We start from the raw sequence: 11,103 nt of genomic DNA on the forward strand, positions 1-11,103 counted from the left end.
TATATAGTATAATAAGGGATGGAGAATCCAGAAAAATATAGAAAGGAGAGAAACAAGTTCTCACTTCATATATTTTGTGCCACATAATTTTAATTATTTTCTCCGTCTTCATCTCACTTCATGCATTGTAATTTTAATTTTTTTATGTAAAGGTGTGTTTGCATTTGAACTTTAAACCTATTTTTTATATTAAAAACTTGAGTGGAATTTAAAAGATTATAAAAAATGTTATAATTTATAAAAAAATTACTATCAAGATTTTTTAATTTGAATCCAAAAACATAATTATAACAACTTCAAAAATATTTAAATTTCTGCAATGAATTTATAAGATTTTACGAATTTGTACGAGTTTTTTTTAAAAGTAGAATAGTTTAAAATAATAAAACAATATAAGATTTATGCATAAAAAACAGATTTATTAACAATTAATTTAGAAAAAAAAATATTTCATAATTAAAAAAATATTAATATTTAAAATAGTTTTTATTATTAATAAAAAAATTATAAAATAATTTTAAATTAATACTCAATATTAATTATCACGGTTTTAATTATTAACCATTTTAAAATATAAATTAGTTTTACCAAAATTTTAAATTTTATAAATTTAAAAGTTATATAATTTTAGTTTTGAACAAAACATTTATTTATGCTTTTATGTTTAAATAGCATATTTTTGTGTGTTGCGCAGTAATTTTTATGTTGCTCAATTTTTCAAAAAGTTAAAGAAAATATTTTGATGCTAATTAAATTAGAATCAAAGTTGAATTGAGTTTTTCATGATAATTCATAATAAGGTATCAAATAATATAACTTCCTATTATATCATTTCTAATATGAATTTTCTGACAAAATGGAAATGACACTTAGAAATTGTGAGAGTGGAAAATGGAGAAAAAATCTTTTATCTAAATATAAAAAAGAAAATGAGGAGACAATGATCATGAGAAGTCAATGGGAAAGTTGTGAGATGGTATGAAGGAGAATAAATATGGGATTTAAAGTGGAGAATAAATATATTTGAGTGGAAGAAAGCATAAGAAAAAGTGTTAATCACTCACTTAAACAATGTTAACCTTAAAAAAGATGCATATGACACATGGTTAGGCGATTTTGAAGGTAGTTTTACAATAAGTCTATCAATAGGTTTTTAAAGAATACAAACAGCGATGAAAATAATATTTTTTTTCAAATATTTTTTGTTTGTAAAAACTACTCACAACACTATGACCCTAACATGGAGGATTCTGTTAGGAAAAGTACCAACAAGGATCATTCTTGATAGGAAAATGGTTAATATAGAACATGATCTGCCAGTTGTGCTCATAAGAATAGAAACTGTGAATCACTTATTTCTGAGTTGTGACATTGCCTTTCCAGTCTCTGGAATTCATGTCTTAGGTGGGTAGGATATTAGTTTATCCAACACAATAATATTTTTAATCATTATGAGCAATTTTACTTGACTAAGTTAAATAACAAGTAAAACCTACTTTGAATGTGGATTGCAATAGTATGACAAATATGAGAACATAGGAACTGTGTAATTTTTAAACAAGGGGTAGTTGATGTTGAATTTTTTTTTGCACATGATACAACTTAAAGCTTCATTGTGGTTGAAATGTAAAATTACAACATCCTCTTCCTTTTCTGAGTGGTCTCTTAATCCAATCTTATGCTTAAAATCTCTTAAATAATTCTTTCTTCTTGAATGTTGTGAATTTCCCTTTTATATGCCATTTTAAATTGACCATGCTACAAGTATATGGTTTTCTTTATTGGCTGGGAAGGTATTTGGTTTTTTTTTTGTTTTAATGATGTAGGGTATGATTGAATCAATACAGTAGATGCATGGCTACCACATAGACAAATTTACAACTCCAATGGCTAGAGTTAGAGATCCGTTTTTCTCATACCGTTTTGCTACAACTACAAAGTGGTGAAAGAAGTGATGTTGCACAAGAGTTTAGACATCATAACAGAAAGAAGAGCAAAGAGAGAAGTTTATGCAAATAGCCATAATTATGTGGGGATGACATTTATTTTTATGTCAAAGAGAATCATAGATACATATTTCAATGGTAAAAAGAGAATCAAAATATGACAATGCATGTCAGTTTCACAAACTATTTTTGTATGGTAGATAACTCAATCATCTTTTAATCCACATATAATGTTGGAGATCTCACATCGACAAGAGATGATGACATTTCATTGTATATAAGTGGGTGCAAAACTCACCTTTTGTGTTGGTTTTATGAGGTTGAATTAGGCTTTAAGTTCACTTTTTTATATATACATAAGGTTTTTTTTTTCTGTTAACTTATTAAGTGATTTTAAATCCACATATAAACGTTATATATAATTAATAATTATAAAGTTAATAGAGAAAAAACAGATTTATTAACAACTAATTTAGAAAAAAAAAATTATAAATTAAAAAATATTAATATTTAAAATAATTTCTATTATTAATAATAGAAATTATAAATAATTTTTAAATTGATATTCAATATTAATTATCGTAGTTTTAACTATTAACTATTTTAAAATAAAAATTAATATTAATAAAATTATAAATTTTATAAATTTAAGAATAGATAATTTTGATAGAATTTTAGTTTTTAACAAACATTTATTTAATTTATGTTTAACTAACATAGCTATTTATGTGTTATGCAGTAATTTTTGTGTCGGAGAGTTTTCTTCGTAACATGAAAGAAAATATTAAATCAGATGACATTTTGATTTTTATAAGAGTTGAAATATTCTTGAAATATCTTTATTATTATTATTATTTCAATAAAAAACATAGCTATTTATGTTTTGATATTTTAAGTTAAATTATATAATGATTTAATAGGATGTGTGACATAATGCCACATTTTACATTTTATATATACATTGTGTAATATAAGAACATATGTATTTGTAGCCTATGTGAGCATTTAATGTGGGTTATGAAAAAATCAAATTTGAAATTTTGAGTATTTTTATGTCAATTAAATTATGCTCAATTTTTTTTTTTATGATGATTCATTATTAGCAAGAATGTATGGAATATTATAATGTGATGTGATATCACTTATAAGATTAGCCTTTTTAACAAAATACTGGACATGACTAAGGGATTATGAATGTAACTTAGGCTTGTCTATACGTTTTAAGGAATACTATGAAAATAATATTTTTTTTAAATATTTCTAGTAAGCAAAAGCTACTCTAAATGTTATGATCCTAACAAGGAGGGTTTTATTAGGGATAATACCTTGATAAGAAAAATGGTTAATTGCTCTAGAAACTGTTGTGAATCACTTATTGCTGGGTTGTGATATTATTTTGACAGTTTGAAGTTCATGTTTTAAGTGGGTAGAATATCAAGTTGTTCAACATAATAATATCTATAATATTTTGAACAATTTTACTTGTCTCAGTCAAACAAAAAACAAAACCTACTTTGGAAAGTCACGTGGATTGCAGTAGTATGACACATATGGGAACATAAGAATGTATAGTTTTTAAACAAGGGCTAGTTGATGTTGAAAAAAATTTGATGTGGTTGAAATGTAAAATTTCATCATTCTCTTATTCCTCCTCTGATTGGTCTCTTAATTCAATGTTATGCTTAAAATCTCTTAAATAAATATTTTTTATTGAATTATGGATTTCCCTTTTATTTGTCATTTTAAATTGATCATGCTACATGTATATAATCTTCCTTATTGATTGGAAAGGTGTTTGATTTTCTGTTTTGATGGATAGTATGATTGGATCAGTAATAACAGTAGGCATGGCTACCACATAATAAAATGTGAAACTCTAATGTGTAGAATTGGAGATTTGTTTTTTTCATACCCTTTGACTGAACTACAAAGTGGTGAAGGAAGTCATGTTGCACAAGAGTTTGGACATTAAGCAGAAATAAGGAAAAACAAAAAAGATTATGGGGATAGCCAGAATTATGTGGGAGGCATTTTTTTTACTTCAAAGATTGTTAGTTCTAATTAAATCAATGAAGTCATTTTCAATGGTAAAAAGAAAATCAAAATACGACAATGCATGTGACTTTTGAGAACTTTTTTGTATGGTGAATAGTTCAATCATCTTTATTATTGTAGTGATTTTAGGACTACTAACACCCTGTTTCGTTCACACTCTATTTCAGGATCACACTTCATGTGTAAGGATAAATATATGAAAGAATATTAAAAACAAGTTTATTAGGAATGCTATCACATTGTTCGAGGACCACACACTACACTTCATGTGTAGAAATAAATGTATGAATAGTTTATTGATTACAATTTGATTAACCAATTTGCATTTTAGTCACTCTTTTTATAAGTCCTATTTGTAAGATTTGATATTATGCTTGGTGGTAGTGAGATCATATAGTTTTTTTTATATATATAATGAGATAGACATGCTTTAAATTTTTTTTTATAAGAAATTAGAGCATTCATAAAACTAGAATTTAGTAATTTTTTATATTTATTGAAGAAAATCTGATATTATTAATTAAAATAATTAACTTTAAATAAATATTAATTAACCATAAGTGGTTTATATTTAAAAACTTATTTTTTTATATTAAAAACTTCAGTGAAATTTAAAAGATTATACAAAAATGTTATAATTTATAAACAAAAGTTATTATAAAGATTTTGTAATTTGAATCCAAAAACATGATTACAACAACAACTTCAAAAATATTTAAATTTCTGCTATGAATTTATAAGATTTTACAAAATTGTACGAGTTTTTAAAAATATAGAATAGTTTTAAATAATAAAATAATATGAGATTTACACATGAAAAAGCATAAAAAAACAGATTTATTAACAACTAATTTAAAAAAAATATTTTATAAATTAAAAAATATTAATATTTAAAATAGTTTCTATTATTAATAAAAAAATTATAAAATAATTTTTAAATTGATATTCAATATTAATTATCACAGTCTTAAAAAAAATAAATTTATAAATTTAAGAATAGATAATTTTGATAGAATTTTAGTTTTGAACAAAACATTTATTTATACTTTTATGTTTAAATGGCATAGCTATTTATATGTTGCATAGTAATTTTTGTGTTGCGTAGTATTTTATTTAAGACGTCAAAGAAAATATTTTGGATGACATTTTTGTTTTGTATAAATTGAGGTATATTTAAAATGTCTTTGTTATTTTTTTTTTACAATAGAAAAACATAGCTATTTATTTTTGATATTTTAACTTTAAATTATATATGTATATGTAGTCTATGTAAGCATTTAATGTGGGTTATGAATTTTTTTTTTGAAATTTTGAGTATTTTTATGCCAATTAAATTACAATCAAAATTGAATTGAGTTTTTCATTATGATTCACAATGGAATAATCTAACTTCTTATTATATCATTTGTAACATTATTCTTCTCACAAAATGGATATGGCACATAGAAATTGAGACAAATGGAAAATAGAGAAAAAAATATTTTATCTAAATATAGAAATGAAAATGAGGAGACAGGGAGGAGATAAAACTGGTTTGAAAAAATTATTGGATGAAAATTAGGAAAAAGAGATAGGATCATGTCTTGAAAAGATAAATGGATAGGCATTAATAACCTCAAACAAGTGTCTCTCGCTTTATTTCAAATGATCATGAAAGTCAATGGGGAAGTATTAGAAGAAGTATTAATCAATCACTTCAACAATGTTAATCTTAAAAAAAGAGACACATGACACATGGATATGGCTAGACTATTCTAAAGGTAGTTTCAAAAATAAGTATGTCTATAGGTTTTCAAGGATTAAAAACAGCTATAAAATAATATATTTTTTTAAATATTTTTGGTTCGTAAACTACTCCCAACGTTATGACCCTAACATGGAGGATTCTGTTAGGGAAAGTACCTACAAGGATCATTCATGATAGGAAAATGGTTAATTTAGAGAGCATTATGTGTCTATTGTGCTCACAAGAAGTAGAAATTGTGAATCACTTATTTCTGAGTTGTGATATTGCTCTTGCAGTCTCTGGAATTCATATCTTAGGTGGATATGATATAAGTTGTCCAACACAATAATATTTTTAATCATTTTGAGTAATTTTACTTGACTCGGTTAAACAATAAGCAAAACCTACTTTGGAAAATCATGTGGATTGCATGTTAAAATATGACAATGCATGTTACTTTCAGAAACTTTTTTTTAGGGTAAATAGCTGAATCATCTTTTAATCCACATATACATAAGGTTTTTTCTGTTAACCTCAAACATTTATTTATGCTTTATGTTTAACTAGCATAGTTATTTATGTGTTATACAGTAATTTTTGTGTTAGAGAGTTTCCTTCATAACATAAAAAAAAAATTAGATTGAATGACATTTTTATTTTTATAAGAGTTGAAATATTATTGAAATACCTCTATCATTATTATTTTTTTACTAATAAAAAAACATAGTTATTCATGTTATGATATTTTAAGTTAAATTATATAACCAATTTAATAGGATGTGTGACATAATGCCACATTTTACATTTTGTACATACATTGTGTAATATAATAACATATGAATATGTAGCCTATTTGAGCATTTCATGTGGGTTATGAAAAAACCAATTTTAAGTATTTTTATGCCAATTAAATTAAATTAAAATTTGAATTGAGTTATTCATGATGATTCACGGTAAGGTATGAACCTATCATATCATTTGTAACATTAGTCGTCTGACAAAATGGATATGACACTTAGAAATTGAGACAAGTGGAAAATGGAGAAAAATTACTGGATGAAAATTAGGGAAAGGAGATAAGATCATATCTTGGAATGATAAATGGGTATGCATTCATAACCTCAAATAAGCGTCTCTCACTTTATTTCAAATGATCATGGGAAGTCAATGGGTAAGTTGTGAGATGGTTTTAAGGAGGATAAACATGGAATTTAAAGTGGAAAATAAATATATTTCAGTGGGAGAAATGATAAAAAGTGTTAATCAGTCACTTAAACAATGTTAATCTTAAAAAATATGCACATGACACATGGATATAGCTAGGCGATTGTGAAGGTAGTTTCAAAATAAGTATGTTTATAGGATTTTAAGGAATACAAGCAGTGATGAAAATAATATATATTTTTTAATATTTTTGGTTTGTAAAAGCTACTCCCAACACTAAGATACTAGCATGGAGGATTTCGTTAGGGAAAGTACCTACAAGGATCATTCTTGATAGGAAAATGGTTAATTTAGAGAGTATTATGTGTCCGTTGTGCTCACAAGAAATAGAAACTGTGAATCACTTATTTCTGAGTTGTGACATTGCTCTTACAGTTTCTGGAATTCATGTCTTAGGTGCGTAGGATATCAGGTTGTCCAACACAATAATATCTTTAATCATTTTGGAGCAATTCTACTTGACTCAGTTAAACAACAAGCAAAACCTACTTTGGAAAACCATGTGGATTGCAATAGTATGACCCATATGAGAACATAGGAAGTTTGTAGTTTTTAAATAAGGGTAGTTGATGTCGAAGAAATTTTGCACATGCCCAACTTAAAACTTCATCGTGGTTGAAATGTAAAATTATTGTATCCACTTCCTTCTCTAATTGGTCTCTTAATCCAATCTTATGCTTAAAATCTCTTAAATAATTATTTCTTCTTAAATGTTGTGAATTTTCATTTTCTCTACCATTTTAAATTAATCATGCTACAAGTATCTTGTTTGGAAGGTATTTGGTTTTTTATTTTGATGATGTATAGGGTATGATTAGATCAATACAGTAGATGCATGACTACCAAATAGACAAATGTACAACTTCAATGCCTAGAGTTGGGGATCCGTTTTTCTCATACCCTTTGGCTACAACTACAAAGTGGTGAAGGAAGTGATGTTACACAACAGTTTAGACATCATAGCAAAAAGAAGGTCAAAGGGAGAAGATTATGCAGATAGCCATAATTAATTATGCGGGGATGACATTTATTTTTATGTTAAAGTTAGTTCTAGTTGAACATGAATACATCTTTCAATGTTAAAAAGAATCAAAATATGACAATGCAGGTCACTTTCAGAAATTTTTTTTGGATGAATAGCAAAATTATCTTTTAAATCTACTAACACCCTGTTCCGGAGTCGCACTTCATGTGTTGAGATAAATGTATGAATGAATATTGAGAATAAAGTATTAATATTAATATTAATATTAATGATAATGTTAATCATAATATTAATATTATTATCAATAATATTAATAAAAATATTAATAATATTAATACCAATTTTAATAATATTAATTTGTAACTTATTAATAACAATATTTTTCCTACTAGAGAGATGGGACCTAGAGAACTATTGAACGACTTTGACTTTTTCCTTCCTTCAAGCAGATTGCTAGAGCTTCACTATGGTTCTTCTTGCCTCGATGCTACTCCTTCAGATCTTGGTCGCCCTATCTCAGATAAATGCCAAATGGGGGGTACCTGCAGAAGTCAGAAGTCACTCCGACGCTCAAGTCATTAAAAGGGATTCGACACTCGGAGGTGTACAGTGATAATGAGATATCTTGTTCTTGGAATATGCACTATTTATATTATTTTAATGGACTTACACTTAGAGGCGTATTACCTAGTTCTTAATGGTAATTTAACTTTACTGATCTTAATTTGAGTGTTAATGGTTTAAGTGTGTCGGTCGGCCTGCATCTCCGTTCAGGGTTCGCTCAGCACGGTCAGGGAGACTGAGTTATGATATTTGACCGGTTGGTCCATACCAGTACAAATATTAATATGAATAATTTATCATATTTTTTTGAGAAAAAAGAAGAGAGAATATTGTAACTTATCTTGTCATTAACTTAAGTTTGCATTGTAATTTCCTTAGTTTAGTTTTTTAGTAAAGAGTAATAGTATAATTAGGAATAGAGAATTCCAGAAGAATATCTAAAAGAAAGAGAGAAACAAGTTCTACTTGCATATCCTCTGCACCTCATAATTATAATTATTTCCCCTGTTTGTCTTCATCTACCAATCTTCAGGCCAAGTCCTCTTTTCAAGTTAGATTCTTATATAAAGGTGTGTTGCATTTGAACTTTAAAACCTATTTTTTATATTGAAAACTTCATTGAAATTTAAAAGATTATACAAAAATGTTATAGTTTATGAAAAAGTTATTATGCAGATTTTGTAATCTCATTTTAATTTATTTATTTTTTGTTGATAAAAAAAAAATCTTTGAATCCAAAAAAGAAATTATAATAACTTAAAAAATATTTAAATTTTTGCAACGGATTTATAAGATTTTACAAACATATATATACGAGTTTGTAAAAAAAAGTGAAATATTATTTTATAAACTAAATCATATTTAAAATATTAATATTATTAATAAAAAGATTATAAAATAAAAAATTGTTATCTAAGATTTTAGTTCTTAACTATTTTATATAATAAATTAATATAAATAAAATTTTAAATTTTTAAAATGTAAAAGAATAGATAATTTTGATAGAATTTTAGGTTTCAACAAAACTTTTATTTGTGCTTTTTATGTTTGAATAGCATAACTATGTTTCTTTATGAACGTTTTAATTTTAATTATATAACTATTTAATAGGATGTGCAAACATAATGCTCACATATGATAGATACATTATAATATATATATATATCTAAGAACATTATTATGTAGCCTAAATAGGCATTCTGGGTTAAGAAAAAACTAACTTGAATTAGGAGTACTTTAAAGTCAATTAAATTTATTATCAAGAAGGTATGGAATAATATAATGTCATGTGATATCAACTCGACATGACTAAGTGATTCTGAATGTAGCTTTAAAGTGAGGTTTGTTTATACGTTTTTAAAGAATAGAAACAACTATGAAAATAATAATTTTTTGGAGGTTATATTAGGAAAAGTATCTTGATAGGAAAATGGTCAATTTAGACAACATTATCTGTCAATTGTACTCACAAGAAGTAGAAGCTGTGAATCACTTATTTTTGGGTTGTGATATTGCTTTGATAGTTTGAAATTTATGTTTTAGGTGGGTAGAATATCAGGTTGCTCAACACAATGATATCTTTAATCATTTTGAGCAATTTTACTTGTCTCAGTCAAACAAAAAACAAAACCTACTTTGGAAGGTCATGTGGATTGCATTAATATGACACATAAGGGAACATAAGCATTATGTAGTTTTTAAACAAGGATTAGTTGATGCCAGGAAAATTTTGGTCGTGATTGAAATGTAAAATTTTATCTTTCTCATATTCCTTCTCTGATTGGTCTCTTAATTCAATCTTATGCTTGAAATCTCTTAAATAATTCTTTCTTCTTTAATGTTATAAATTTCCCTTTTATTTGGTATTTTAAATTGATCATGTTACAAGTATATGGTATTCCTTATTGATTGAGAAGGTGTTTGGTTTTTTGTTTTGATGATGAAGAGTATGATTGGATCAATAATAAGTAGGTGCATGACTACCACATAATAAAATGTGCAACTCTAATGTTTAGAGTTGGAGATTTGTTTTTTTCATATCCTTTGGCCGCAACTACAAAGTGGTGAAGGAAGTCATGTTACACATTAGTTTGGACATTAAGCAGAAATAAGGAAAGACAGAGAATATTATGGAGATAGCCAAAATTATGTGGGGGAGGACATTTTTTTTTTTTATGTCAAAGATTGTTAGTTCTGATTGAATCAATGAAACACTTTTCAATTGTAAAAAGGGGATCAAAATACAACAATGCATACCACTTTTGAGAACATTTTTGTAAGGTGAATAACCCAATCATCTTTTAATCCACATATACAAGACTTTTTTTGTTTCATTATTTTAATAATTTTAGGACTGCTAACACCATGTTTTAGGACTGTTAACGTCCTGTTTCAGGACGGTTAACGTCCTGTTTCAGGACGGTTAACGTCCTGTTTCAGGACGGTTAACGTCCTGTTTCAGGACGGTTAACGCCCTGTTTCAGGACTGTTAACATTCTGTTTCAGGACTGCTAACATCCTGATTTAAGACTTTTTCATTATTGTAGTGATTTTACGACTGATAACATCATGTTTCAGGATTGTTAACGCCCTGTTTCAGGACT

This window comes from Phaseolus vulgaris, chromosome 9 (assembly GCF_051622355.1).
Source record: "Phaseolus vulgaris cultivar YP4 chromosome 9, ASM5162235v1, whole genome shotgun sequence".
NCBI classification, from domain to species: domain Eukaryota; kingdom Viridiplantae; phylum Streptophyta; class Magnoliopsida; order Fabales; family Fabaceae; genus Phaseolus; species Phaseolus vulgaris.